Genomic DNA, 16118 nt, shown 5'->3' with positions numbered 1-16118 from the left:
CACCTGCCAAATGTGCTAGATGAAGCTTCTCCTAGTGAATCTATCAAGCATATGGGTACTGGAGAAATCATACCCATTGAGGAATGGGCTGAAGAAGAGATCATCATTTCAGCACCCAATCAACATGAAGACAATGCTCAGTCTAAAGATAATGCCGAAACTAAAGATGACATCAACAAGAGCAAAATCTTCGCCCAGCCCATCCTCGCGTAGCCAATGAAGTTCAGATTGAGAAGATTATTAACATTATTAATGCACCTAGTCCTCTCAGTCATTCAAGAGCAACACAGCTAGCAAACTTCTGTGGACACCTTGCATTTGTCTCTATATCTAAACCCAAGAAAGTTGATGAAGCCTTCATGGAACCTGATGGGATTCAAGCTATGCAAGAAGAGCTTCAACAGTTTGAACTGAATAATGTTTGGGAGCTAGTCAAACGTCCTGATCCTCGCAAGCACAATATTATTGGCACCAAATGGATCTATCGCAACAAGCAAGATGAACATGGTCAAGTTTTCAGAAACAAGGCTCGTCTCGTGTCGGTGAAAATATAGAGGGGCAGGCATTTTCCCCTGACTCGTGCACGGACAAGCCAAGGACAAATCAGAGATTGAAGAAACAAGAGATTGGAAGAACCAACATGCAGCTTAGAGGGACCAAGATTGAGCCTAAGGAGCAAGATACTGGCAAGAGAAGGGCCTCCCTTGCCGGGCAGGCGAGCCCGGCAAGGGGCAAGGCCACCACCAGAAGCAAGCAACCAAGGCTCCCCGGCAGAGCCTGCCAGGGCTCGCAGGGGCGGAACCACCCCACCAACCACTCAAGCACGACTCATGTTGTCAATCAGTGCGGTGTCAAGCCGCAAGATGGTTAAGTGGCAGTCGTTCGCCACATGGCAGCCATTTCCTACAAAAGAAACCTACAGATGACACCCGTCCTACGACGTGTCAAGAGAACAGGTGCGGAGCTGGCAAGATAGCCCGGCAGGCCTTGCCGGGCGTCCAGTGATGTGACACTAAGCGGCGCATTTAATGCACCCTGGTAGCCCGCAGAGTTAGGTATGATAGCACTGTTTGCTATCATATCAGTGGATAAAATAACCACTTTGCCACTGTGGTGACCCACCTATACCTACTAATAAAATAAATAGGTATTCTTGGTCCGTCATGGCGTTTTACGGAAACCCCCTGAGTTTTTATTGTAATGAACCTGCGGTACTGATATAAGTTGAAAAAACGATTCGTTTACATTTTATAATAATACCCTTGACTTTTTAAATAATCAACGCACTGTCTTTAATAAGTGATACAAAAGAGGTGCACAGTGAGACTTGAACCCACGACCTCTCCAACCAAACCTCAAGCCACCAACCACCTGAGCCTTATGCACTCTCTACTCAAATAGTTAGTATCTGAGTTACTTAAATTGATGAAACCCAAGAGAACAGGTTACACAAGGTTCACTCTTCAAACAATAGCCATCAAACTACAATAACCAACTCAGTGTATTGTATATACGGGAATTTGGATGGTTTATACACAAGAATTTGGATGGTTTGCTAATAGCTAATTCTGCTAATGGAGGGTGGCAAAAAATAACTCAATACTTTTTATTTAAATATTTAATCACTTTAATTATCTCTATTCTGTATGTAAACACTTATTCAGAATTCAGCTTCATTCTGCTTGGCGGGTCCCGTCGTCACGCAGTGTCTCGGTACATGCCATAGTTAGTCCTACTCAGTATCAAAATAACACCCAAAAAATATACTCAATGAAAGAGTCTGAATCTTACTTAGATACATACAGGAGTCTGAATCCTACTTAGAGGCAGGTATCGCTGGTGCTACAAATACACCTGTATCTCCACGTGATTCTTACACAATCTCAAGTCTTCAGTTCAATTAAATAGAATCAGTTTCACACGTCGCCTTCTAGATACCCTTGGTTCAATTAAGCTGCTAAGCTCCCAAGTCAGCTTAACATCAGGTATTTTCGTTGCGTATTTTCATATACGACATCCTTCAACATCTTTTTCTTTTTGTGAATTCTTCAACATCTTTATGAACACCGGTACCTGCCATGAAATCAATAAGTTTATCATTAGCAATTTGAAATTTCCAAACAAATACTACACCAAACCATACTTTGAGCAACAAATTTACAAGATTTTATATATGACACACTGAATCATATTTAAACATCATTCTTGACAATGAAAAAATAGATGCAATTATTGGACTAGATTGCACACTGAACTAACATATACAAGTTTAATCAATTTTCCATTTCTAATATTTCTTACACTTCCAAAACTCTCATGCAGGCAAGCATTTTGATCACATTCTCCAGAGATGGATGCTAAGGAAAGAAGGAAACGAAACAGAGAGCGCTATGCACAGATGGCCGATGAAAAAAGAGAGGAAAAACTCAAAAAACACCGTGAAGCCTATCAACGAAAGAAAGAAAAAATATGCTCACAACAAAGGCAGATATATGCAAAAATGCAGCCGGAACAAAAGAAAGCTAGAATAGAACATATCAATGAATTGAAACGCAACACAGCAAGCAAAGACTCCATTGCACTGGAGAACCCTGCCTATATTGCAACTGAAAAAGAAGTTGGTACTTCTACCATTCCTGATTACAGAAAGCATGTCACACCAGGAGAAAGGCAAACATTGCTACACCGTCGTAACAAAGAATTCACGACAAGACAGAGGCATGTATCATCGAAACAAGATGTATCTATGAAGGAAACCGGCGACGATGACACAGAACCTCTACAGCAACCATAAGAAATGATTTATGGTAATACTCTAAATTTTACACAATACTCGCATTCAAAATAAATACACGAATGTTTGTAGAACTAACCATCTTTTATGGACAGACATCCCCTCATAAATGTTTCCAAGCATCAAAGAAGCGGATACACCAATACAGAAATTCTACAATGACGATCAAAATAAGGTGGCATTGTGGCCAGACATCCCGTCTTCAATGTTTCTAGCAATCAAAGAAGTAGATGCACGGATACAAACATTATACAATGATGTTCATGGTAAGGTTATAAAATTTCCTATATATTTTTATGCAATACAAAAATTACATATATATATATAATTAATTACTACACAGGTAAGGATGAGATTATATGTGAGCATGATGCAACCATGAAAGAAGTAGATACACCAACACAATCAATCAATAATGACGATCAAGGTAAGGTCATCAATTCCATATATGTTCTTATGAAATCCAAAGAAATATATTATACAATAAAAAATTGCAACACAGGTAATAATGAAGTCATATTTGAAGAGGACATAAACGAGGACGAATACATGTTCTCTGGTCAAGGTATGCTCAATAGAATTTAAATATATTTTAATCATTATATTGCTTTCGTACTAACTTTTATGCTACAAACCAAACTAGAATGGGACAGAGAAGTGGAAATTGAAATCAAATAAGGCGAGGAAATACACAACCCTGATCCTTATGATTTCGTCTATAGCAACATACCCAAAAAAACACGTGCTCAAAACGGAAGGAAATTGCAGATTCTGCCATGCAAAAAAATTCAAGTATGAAACTAAGGGATTATGCCGCAGAAAAGGACAGATAAGACTAGCCAATGCAGATACACCACCTGAACTCATGAGACTTCGGACAAGCAACGACTCTGACGCAAGACATTTTCGAAACAATATAAGATTTTTCAATGGCCACTTCTCGTTTACTACTCTATATTGCCATCTTGACAGAGACACAACTGACATGCGAACATCTGGTGGTATTTACACCTTTCAAGCACATGGTCAGATATATCACGACATACGCTCATTTGGTAATAGTCGATCAGATCCAAAGCACCTGGAGCTATACTTCTACGACGATGATCCAAGCTTAGAGCATCGGTACCGCTGTTGCCGCGAGGAAATGTACGAGCAAGACAAGGATGTGATCGGGATAATAACCGACATCCTACGGGATAACCCATACTCTCAACAGTTTAGGAGTTTGGGATGAGCCCAAAACCTTGAGGACTATAGACTCGTCTTAAACCTGGACCAAAGATTGGACCAGAGAACATACAACGCGCCAATAAATTTGGAGGTAGCTGCAGTGTGGATTGAAGGAAATGAAAGAAGCGACACTTATGTCAGGAATGTAATACTACATGGAAACAACAACGAAAAAGAGCACATTCGATCATATTACAAGTGCTACGATCTGTTGTCGTACCCTCTATTCTTTCCAAGAGCTGAACTGGGTTGGCATAGGAAAATCCCAAAGAGGAATACAAAAGAGGTAGATATTGGTGCTGATAATATCAGTAATGATGATGACCCAGGTAAAAATTTCATATACTATTATATTCAAAATTCAATTTAACTAAATTTTTTATGTCGCAATATTTGCATAGATTCTGCCAATGGCCTGCGGGTAACCATGAAAGAATACTACTGCTATAAATTCCATACACGACCAAGCATATTCAACCCAATATTGCACGGTGGACGGCTTTTCCAGCAATTTGTTGTAGATACATACATAAAGATTGAAAGCTCCAGACTATATTACATGTGGCATCATCAAAACAAAATAAGGGTGGATCTATACCAAGGCCTTCTAGACAGCATTCAAGCTGGAGAACGGAATGGAGATGCAATCGGAAAACGGAGAGTACTTGCATCATCATTTATTGGAGGGCCACGAGATAAAATTCGTCGATATCTAGATGCTATGGCTTTACTTAGAAAATATGGAAAACTAGATGTATTTCTCACAATGACATGCAACCCCAACTGGGAAGAGATCACACGTGAACTATAGTGTGGACAAACACCACAAGATCGCCCAGACATTGTCGTTCGTGTTTTCAAGGCGAAGCTAGAAGAAATGAAGAAGCAACTATTTGAGAAGGCCATTCTCGGAAAGGTCAAGGCATATACATATGTCATAGAGTTCCAAAAGAGGGGATTACCCCATGCTCAGTTTTTGCTCATCATGACTGGAAAATACAAATACACATGTCCGGAAAAGTATGAACAAATCATCTCCGCTGAGCTCCCTAACAAGCACAAGTACCCAGAGTTATACAAAATGGTAATCAAACATATGATGCATGGTCCTTGTGGTGCATTGAATAAATTTTGTCCGTGCACAAAGAATCATCCGTCATGCAAGAACAATTATCCAAGGCCATTTAATGAAACTACAATTCAAGGCAAGGACTCCTACCCACTGTATAGGAGATGCAATGATGGTCGGACTAAAACGGTACGAAAATGCCAACTAGATAATAGGTGGGTGGTTCCTTACAACCCATATCTTTTGCGGATGTTCAACTGCCACATAAATGTTGAGATATGCTCAAGCATTAAAGGCATTAAGTACTTGTTCAAGTACATCTATAAGGGACATGACCGAGCATCTATATCTATAACTGACAAAGTAGGTGAAGTCGAAATTGACGAGATTAAACAGTATAGAGATGCGCGGTGGGTGACACCTCCGGGAGCACTGTGGAGAATATATGGCTTTGAATTAAGCAAAATACACCCACCAGTCTTGCAACTGCAGCTACATCTTCCAAATATGCACATGGTTTCATACCATGGCATGGAAAAAATAAAGAATATTATCGACCGTGATGGCACAGAAAGATTAATGTTGACTGCATACTTTGAAGCAAACAGCTTGCATGAGAAAGCACGAGGCATACTATACAGAGACTTTCCAGAATATTATACTTGGCAAAGACAAGGGAAGTTTTGCCAGGAAAGGAAACGAGAAGCTGTGTTCCAGGTTGGCAGGATGGTCTTGGCACACCCGGCTAAAGGAGAACGATATTATCTTCGGGTACTCCTAAACCACGTTACAAGCGGCACCAACTATGAAGAACTATGAATAGTGGATGGACAAGTAATGCCAACCTTCCTGAAGCTGTAGAAAAACGGGGGCTCATTGAGGCAGACAACACACTAGATGACTGCATGACAGAAGCAGAGTTGTTTCGAATGCAATCATCACTATGAAGGCTATTCACGACAATCTTGGTTTTCTGCGAACCCAGTGACATACTGGCCTATGGAACAAACACCTTGATGCAATGTCAGAAGACTACAGCAGAAACTGCAAATGCAAGCACACAGTCGAACAGATGGTGCTGAGAAATATCAGGGACATGTTGCACTCAATGGGAAAAGACACATAATCGTTTCCTCTTCCAGAGATCGAAAAACAATATGAGACGACCGACGACATACCTAGGGAGATTGTTGAGGAGACCTCCATCGAGGTTGACCCTGAGGACGTATCGTTGCATAAAAAACTAACATCGAGAAGAGGAAGGCCTACGACGAAATCCTAGCCACGGTTGACCGCCAAAGAGGAGGTATATTCTTTGTCAATGGGCCGGGAGGCACAAAAAAAAACTTTTCTTTATAGGGCGCTCTTGGCCACAATACTTGGACAAGGCAAGATTGCCGTGGCGACGGCCACTTCTGGTGTTGCTGCTTCCATAATGCCTGGAGGGAGGACCGCACACTAGAGATTCAAGATTCCACTAAAAATAGATGATGGAGCTATTTGTAGCTTCACAAAACAGAGTGGGACAGCAAAGCTACTCCAAGCAGCACCACTAATAATCTGGGATGAAGCATCTATGACAAAGAGACAGACAGTGGAGGCGCTAGGCAAAAGCATGCGGGACATAATGGATAGACCCGATCTTCCATTTGGTGGAAAAACGATCGTATTTGGGGGAGATTTTAGACAAGCGCTACCTGTTGTCCGAAAGGGAACAAGAGCCCAGATAGTAGATGCAAGTCAAAAAGGATTGTTTGCCATGAACTACCCCGTAGAGCTGGCCATGTATTTATATTCAGGCGATAAGCATCGCATGGAGTTGTTACAACTGAAGTACAGAATCGTAACTACAAGATATACATGGCGTGCTATACAAGGAAAAACACCAATACGATTAGCCTGAACTAACGTAATCTACACGGTTGTTTAACATTCCCCTACAATCTCAGCCTGTACAAAGGTTGAGATTGGAACGCAGCCGGGTTAGCATCGTCTTCGTCAGTGGTTTAGTGAACGCATCTGCCACTTGGTCAGCTGAAGAGATGAACCGGACTTCAAGAGCACCAATGGTTACCTTCTCTCGCACAAAGTGGAAGTCTACTTCGATATGCTTGGTGCGAGCATGAAACACGGGATTTGCTGTGAGGTACGTCGCGCCGAGGTTGTCACACCACAAAACTGGAGCTCGAGGTTGAGGAACTCGCAACTCTTTCAACATTGACTGTACCCACGTTGCCTCTGTTGTACCATTCGCCAATGCCTTATACTCTGCTTCGGTTGACGATCGCGAGACTGTCGGCTGTTTTCGTGCACTCCACGAAATGAGGTTGGGTCCGAAGAACACAGCAAACCCACCCGTCGAACGTCTGTCGTCCCCACAACCGGCCCAATCAGCATCTGTAAACACACTTAGCAAAGTCGAAGATGACCGTCGAACAGTCAAACCTGTAGCTACTGTACCCTTTACAAAGCGAAGGATGCGCTTGATCGCTTCCCAGTGAAGATCAGTGGGACATGATAGGAATTGGCAGACCTTGTTTACTGCAAACGACAGGTCCGGCCGTGTTAAGGTTAGGTACTGAAGGGCTCCCACCGTGCTCCTATATCTGAATGCTTCATCCTCATTCAGCCGGTGTCCGGTGTCTCTGCCGAGCTTCTCATGAGTACAATAGGTGTTGAGACTGCTTTACAATTGGCCATGTCGGTACGTTGTAGCAAATGAAGAGCGTACTTCTTCTGTATGAGAGTCATTCCCCCAGAATTGGGAAGCACTTCAATACCGAGAAAATAGCAAAGGGCGCCAAGATCCTTGATAGGGATGTGGTAGAGAGTTGACGAAGAAGACGATCCAGTGCTGATGAAGAGGAGCTGACAATGACAATGACATCAACATACACGAGCATATAAATAGTAACACCACCATGGGCAATGATGAACAAGGAAGTGTCAGCTGCTTACGAGTGAAAGCCCAACTGCTGAAGACGATCGCTGAGGCGAGCATACCAGGCCCTAGGTGACTGTTTTAAGCCATATAATGCTTTGTGCAACTTGCAGACATAATCAGGATGAACATTATCATGGAAGCCGGGAGGCTGCTGCATATAGGCTTCTTCAGTCAGGATACCATGCAAGAAAGCATTGCTGATGTCCAGTTGACGCAGGTGCCATCCACGAGAAACAGCCAGAGAAAGCACAAGACGCACCGTGGCTTGTTTGACAACAGGAGAAAACGTATCCGTGTAATCGATACCATGCTGCTGAGTAAACCCGCGAGCAACGAGGCGAGCTTTGAATTTGTCCAAGGAGCCATCAGACTTGTGCTTCACTTTAAATACCCACTTACAACTGATGATGTTCTTGCCAGCAGGACGAGGAACAAGGGTCCAAGTGTTGTTCTGTTGAAGAGCAGAAAACTCATCCTCCATAGCAGACCGCCATTGCGCATCAGCGAGGGCGAGGCGATAGGACCGGGGCTCAGCATGGAAGGCGCGTCGACGAGGGTCATAGCGCACGGACAATGTTGTCTCGGAGCCGTGTTATCATCGGATGGGGCGCAGGCGCCCGTTGAGCGACGACAGGAGGCGAGGACGGTTCTGCAAAGACTGGCTCATGGGCCGGGGTTGCTGAAGGAGTTGCTGAAGCAGGAGAGGCAAGCTCCTCAGGGGAGGCCGTAGCAGGCGACCGTGGGCTGGGGCTATTAGCCTCAGGCTCAGTCGGGCCCGTGCACGACGTCGATCCGGAGGGCGGCGATGGTGCAGTACCTGCAGGTGAAGGAGAGCTGCACGAAGAGTCAGTGAGAAAGGAAATATCATATCGTCTCATGTGATCATCCACTACAGCCGGCTCGGTGATAGGAAAAATTGATGGAGGAGTGGGAAGAAGTGGTTCGGTTGGTGGTGATTGTGGTGGCAGTGGCAAATGGAAACACATGTTCGTCGAATGCAACATCACGTGAGATGTAAATACGCCTACTGGTTCGATCGAGGCACTTATACCCTTTGTGCATGGAACTATATCCGAGAAAAACACACTGTCGGGAGCGAAACTCAAGTTTCCTGTTGTTGTATGGCCGAAGGTTCGGCCAACAAGCACATCCGAACGCACGGAGGAAAGTATAATCTGGTTGCTCGTTCAGAAGACAAGAAATAGCGATGGAATTTTTGAGGACACGTGTTGGCATACGGTTGATAAGATAGCATGCAGTGATAAAAGCCTCATCCCAAAAACGAACAGGAAGCGAGGAGTGAGCAAGAAGGGCGAGGCCTGTTTCAACTATATGGCGATGTTTGCGCTCGGTGATGCCATTTTGCTGTGAAGTATGTGGGCAAGAGACACGGTTCATGATGCCCTCCCGAGCAAAATAACGATTGAGACGGTGATACTCGCCGCCCCAATCAGATTGGACAACTTTTATCTTAGTATCAAGCATGCGTTTGACATGTTTCTGAAAGGTGTAGAAAGCTTGTTCCACATCAGACTTGCGTTTTAAAAGGTAAATCCAAGTAAAACGACTGAAATCCAAAAAACTCAGATAATACTTAAAACCACCAACAGATGTGATGGCCGGATCCTAAACATCCGAGTGAATAAGCTCAAGAGGCGTATGAGTAACATGATTGGAATTATAAAAGGGTAACCGATGTATCTTTGCTCGTTGGCAAGAATCACACACACTAGACTCAAGAGATGGTGCACAAGCAAATTTATTTGATCTAAGTACTAACTCAACGACATTCTTTGCTGGATGACCTAATCTGCGATGCCAAAGGTCCGAAGAGAGCTTGCCACCAGTAAGAGCTCGACGATTATTGGACGAAACGAACGAAGACTGGAGGCTTGGCACCGGGTAAAGACCATTGCGGCATCTACCGCGAAGAAGAACCCGCTTCGTTGCTCGGTCCTTAAGATAAAACACATGAGGATGAAATTCAGCAAAGGCATCATTGTCATAAACCAATCGATAAACAGAGAGCAGATGTTTATTAACATCGGGAACATGCAGGATATTGCGGAGATGAATTGGTTTAGATGGGCCAGATATAGATGAATGACGAACATGTGAGATAGACAAACCTGCTCCGTTCGTGATGTGCACCTTGTCCTTGCCGCCGTAGCGCTCGTGGATGGCGAGGCGATCAAGATCGCTCGTCAGGTGATCGGTCGCCCCCGTGTCTACGTACCAGTCGGTGTCGACGATGTAGGAGCCCGTGTTGGCAGCGTTGACGGAGCGCTCTCACTGATCTTCAGGATGGAACGCATGGTTGAAGCGGTTGCGGCAGTGGAGCACATCATGACTAAACTTGCTGTAGACCTGACACTTCAGGTTGCTGCGGCCATTGTTATGGCCACGTCCACCGCAGCCACGATTGCCACTGTTGCTGTTGGTGCCGCCCTGTCCACCCTGGTTGCCGCGGCCAGCACCACGACCATCAGAATTGCAGGTGGCTGTGTTGGCCGAGGAGTGGATCTCGCCGACGGCGGCCTGCTGCTTGTGGCGGAGTTCGGCGCTGAGGAGGAGCGCGTAGAAGCTGCTGAGGCTGATGGAGTCATCGCGCGCCATGACCGACGCGACCAATGGCTTGAACTCGGGACCTAGTCCGGCGAGTATGTAGCCAAGCACCTCTTCGTCGTTGAGTGGCTTGCCGATGGACGCCATGGCGTCGGCGAAGCCCCGCATCTTGCGGTAGTACTCCGAGGCGGTGAGGTCCTTCTTCTTTAGATTGGAGAGCTGGTAGCGCAGCTGCATGATGCGGGCATGATTCTGTGAGGCAAACATGTCATGGAGAGAGGTCCAGACCTGTTCAGACGTGCGAAGCTGGGTCATCTGCCCAAGGATGTCCTCCGTCATGGAGCTGAGGAGAGCGATCATCACCAGCTGGTCCTGCTGGAACCACCAAAGGAACACCGGATTGGCCACCTCCTCGGTTGCATCACCGGTGCCCTCCATGATGGTCTGTGGTGCCGCCATCTCGGAGCCGAGGACGTAGCCGAACAGACCGTTTGAAGCAAGAGCAGGGACAGTCTGGGTCTTCCATAGCAGGAAGTTGTCTCTTGTGAGACGCAGGGTGATGAGGTTTCCAATCGAAGTGATCGTGGGTGCAGCAGAGGAGCTGGAACTGGTGGCGAGGGTGCCGGCGGCAGCCATGGTAAGGGCGTCGGCAGTGTTGGAGAGGAGGCTAGGGGAGGTGCCGGCCATGGTGGGAGGAGATGGGATCTTGTTTCTCTGTATACCAAGTCAAAAAGGATTGTTTGCCGTGAACTACCCCGTAGGGCTGGCCATGTATTTATATTCAGGCGACAAGCATCGCATGGAGTTGTTACAACTAAAGTACAGAATCGTAACTACAAGATATACATGGCGTGCTATACAAGGAAAAACACCAATACGGTTAGCCTGAACTAACGTAATCTACATGGTTCTTTAACAATGCATCACTACGCAGGTCGGAGCTCTGGAATTGCATGCGTCAATTGAAGCTTGTGTGCAACATGAGGGCTCAAAAACGACCCATGGTTCGCAGAATACCTACTACGCGTTGGAAACGGAATCGAGGAGACAAATGATGATGGTGAAATACTTCTACCTACAAGTATATGTGTGCCAAATAAGACGGATGATACCGGCCTGGATAGACTTATTGACAGTACATACCAAACTGGAAATGCTTACCTAAAAGATCCAAAGTACATCACGTCAAGAGAATTTTATCCACAAGGAATGACTGCGTAGACAAGATCAACCTAAAAAGGATTGATCGCTTCCAGGGGGAGGAGATGGTGTACCACAACTTCGATTCTGTAGAAGACGACCGACATAACTACTATCCACCAGAATTCCTAAACACCCTAACCCCAAATGGACTGCCTCCACATATGCTGAAGCTAATTTTTTTTCCAATCATACTACTCAGGAACATCGACCCTGCTAATGGGCTCTGCAACGGCACCAGACTAGTCGTACGTGGATTTCAGAAAAATGCAATTGATGCAGAGATTGTGGTAGGGCAGCACTCTGGAGTGCGAGTTTTCTTGCCTCGGATACCATTATGCCCATCTGACAACAACATGTTCCTGTTCAGTTTCAAGAGAAAAACAATTTCTAGTCAGACTCATTTTGCAATGACAATAAACAAATTACAAGGCTAGACAATACCAACTGTCAGTGTCTACCTGCCTGAGCCTGTTTTCTCACATGGTTAATTATATGTCACGCTTTTTATAGAAATCGCGACATCAAACATAAAGGTACTAACAGGTACACATGATGTGAACAAGGAGACAAACAAGAAGAAAAATAAAGGCGACACATACACAAAGGAGAAGAAGAAAAGGAAGAATAAGATCAGTACAAACAATACATACACAAAGAATATTGTCTACACAAAAGTCTTGACCAAATATGTAATGCAATTTTTCAATTTTGTGTTTATAAATTCAGTTTCAACTTAGTATGTTCATTCATGACCAACTTAATAATTTGTATTACACATTGAATCTCTAATTTTCTAACCTTAAAATTACTTTTTGCATTCTTCAGGACAATCAAGCTGTCAACTTCGGAGTTAGAATTCAGAACTACTTGATCGTCTTGAAGGAGGATGTCTTCATGTTCTGAACCACTAACTTATTCATTGATATTTCTTTATATAATATGTCCAATAACTTATCAATTTTTATTCAAATATTTGATCACTTTGATGATCTCTATTATGGCTGTACAATCTATATATGTAAATTTACCAACAATGAGTAGCTAAGGTGAAATTGAGACTTACCAGTCAATATAGAGACATATTTCTAGCCTTGGAGCTGATGTTGTTGCACTGATTTTTCTAAACATCGCTTTATCTAAGTCCAAGAAACCTGAAAAATATCTGACACATTGTAAGAAAATACATATCAATTTCACATTGTAAGAAAATACCTGACAATTTCATAATGGATTGAAACCCTGCATAGTGTAGTGTTGCATATTTTTGAGGAAATTGTGATGATTTGTTTCGTGAGGATTAAGATGCTTGAACATGTAAGCAGTGTACTAGCGGCCAATAGATATATTTCTCATGCTGAGTACGTGCTATCAATTGTGCCAAACACATTATTTAGTAACTAATCAAAAAGTCTCAAAAGCTAGCTACCAAAGCAAATCTGAATCTGCTAACTATGCTACTACTGCCACAACTAACCAAGGTTGGAGCATAAGGAAGAAGCTGCTCCTCCACCAACCGCATACAGGGGGTGACGGGGTGGGACTGAAGGAGATTGGGAGATCCGGAGAGGAAGGAAAGAGAGAAGAAGGGAAATGGCACGCATTACCTTTGCAATATTGGAGGCGACGTCACGGAAGAAGGCGAAGGCAGAGGGCAGCCAGGCAGGGCGGAGAATGAAGAGGCAAGCGGCGGCTGTCGGGGCGCTTGCCGGGATGGCAGCAAGGTGGCGGCGCACATGCGAGGTCGGCCAGGAGGACGAGCTATGCAAAGATCTGGAAGGAGGAAGCCGGTGCTATTCTCCATCGAGAAACGAAGGTTGCAGTACCACACCCCAGCGGCGGCGAGCCCCAGCGTCGGACGGCGGCGGCGGCGGGATAGCCCTAGACGAGTCTGCTGCATGTGGTTTTTTAGGGGTATGCTGCGTGTGGTGCTGTGGAAGTGAGGAGGTGCAAGAGGAAGTGCTCGTGGGCTGGAATGGCCAGATGGATTCAGTTTGGCCTTTTCATTTTCTCCACTCACTATTGAAACATACCGGGCAGACCAAAGTGGGCCTACCAAATGTATATATGGCATCGAGCCATTTTTTTTCTTTGTTTTCCAAAAAGAAGTAATTCCCTGGACGCTGATATTTGACTCTAGGAGCATATTCTCTGTAATGAACAGGAAAATCAAAATAAATTTTAAAAATTCTAAATTTTTACTACATGTTCATATTAGTGTAGCAAGCGTGCTTGACAATTTTCATGCCATATGGGATAATAGTTCTTCGCCGGTGAAAAAAATAAAATTAAGTGTAACATTTGGCGTTTGACTTTTTTCCCCACAAGTCAACATGCTTAAGTTTTCCCCTGTAAGTTTGCATGTACCATTTGGGTGTGACAATGAACCTATCTATTTTTTCATATTTTTTATATTTGTAGATTTTATTTTTTGGCAGGCTAGATCATGTGCTAACTAGAGCCAGAATGAATTTTCGGAATTCCCCAGCTACTTATCGTTATCGGATGAAAGTGCAGAGCTGAAAAACATACTAACAAACAATGTTAGGGAGACTTTTACTGAAAAGTGATAGTCGAGGACCCATGTTCACTGAAATTGGTCAAAATTGAATATAATAAGTGTTGAAAAGGACTGAGTACTATTAAATTAATCGCGTGTTGCAACACATGGGCATTTGTACTAGTAATCTATAAAAGGAGGCCCATGGCACTCGTGGGGGGGGGGGGGTATAAGGTTGGAAAGTTGATACACCCGAGCCACCATACGCGCGTAGTCGCTGATGCCCCGAGGCAAACCCTGCCGGGCAAGTGTACTGCGCACCACCACATTCATTCCAACATCAATCCACCAAAGTAGGAGTAGGGTCTTACGCCTTGCGGCGGCCCGAACCTGGGTAAATTGCTCGTGTGCTCTCCGTCGCACTGCCGTGCACTAGTCTGCTCTTTGTGCAACACGTCGTCCCCCTGCCGAACAAGAAAGGGGCCACCCGGTCCCATAGGTGGCCACGGACATCCCACGACATCTCGTTGCTCAAGGTTACACACAAGTGGAAGGAATTGACTTTGATGAAACCTTTGCTCCCGTGGCTAGGCTTGAAGTCATTCGTATACTGCTAGCCTATGCTAACCACAACAATATTCTTCTGTACCAAATGGATGTGAAGAGTGGCTTCCTCAACGACAAAATTGAAGAAGAAGTATATGTTGCCCAACCTCCTGGTTTTGAAGATCCAAAGCGTCCTAAAATGGTATACAAGCTCAACAAGGCACTTTATGGCCTCAAACAAGCATCTCGTGCTTGGTATGACACACTTAAGGACTTCCTGAAGAGCAAAGGTTTCAAACCTGGTTCTCTAGATCCCACTCTCTTCATGAAGACATATGATGGGGAATTATTTGTGTGCCAAATCTATGTGGATGACATCATTTTCGGCTGCACCAATAAGAGATACAGTGATGAGTTTGGGCATATGATGTGGGACGCCCCCGATTCAATTGTACACTAATCATACACGCAAATGTGCATGATCAAGATCAGGGACTCACGGAAAGATATCACAACATAACTCTAGACACAAATTAAAATAATATAAGCTTTATATTACAAGCCAGGGGCCTCGAGGGCTCGAATACACAAGAGTCAGCGGAAGCAACAATATCTGAGTACATACATGAGTTAAACAAGTTTGCCTTAAGAAGGCTAGTGCAAAAGCAACATCGATCGAAAAGGCAAGGCCTCCTGCCTGGGAGCCTCCTAACTACTCCTGGTCGTCAGCGACCTGCACGTAGTAGTAAGCACCCTCGGGGTAGTAGTAGTAGTCGTTGGTGGGGGCAGCGGTCTCAGGGGCTCCATCATCTGGTTGCATCAAACGGATATGGGGGAAAAAGAAAGCAAAGCAAACGTGAGTATTCATCCGAAGTACTCAGCAAGCAAGGATCTACACTGCATATGCAACATTATCAAAGGAAGGCTGTATATGTGGACTGGGCTGCAGAAATGCCAGAATAGAGGGGAGAGCCTAGTCCTATCAAAGACTAGCATCTTCAGCATCTTCAGAGGTATTGCAGCATTAGAAGATGCAGATTAGCATAATGTAAAGTAGTAGTAGTAGTAGTGTCATCATCCTCGCCCAGAGATCCTTTCTCGACTCCCTAGGAGAAAGCAATCCCAGAGCCATACTATCCAGTTATCACCTCAAGTATCCAGTTCTAGTTGTATCGATCGGGATACAACTCCAAGTGTCTATTACCGTAGGACAAGCTATCGATAGATGTTTTCTTCCCTGCAGGGGTGCACCAACTTACCCACCACG

This window comes from Triticum urartu, chromosome 6 (assembly GCF_003073215.2).
Source record: "Triticum urartu cultivar G1812 chromosome 6, Tu2.1, whole genome shotgun sequence".
Classification (NCBI taxonomy): domain Eukaryota; kingdom Viridiplantae; phylum Streptophyta; class Magnoliopsida; order Poales; family Poaceae; genus Triticum; species Triticum urartu.
This window is presented reverse-complemented; position numbering follows the sequence as displayed.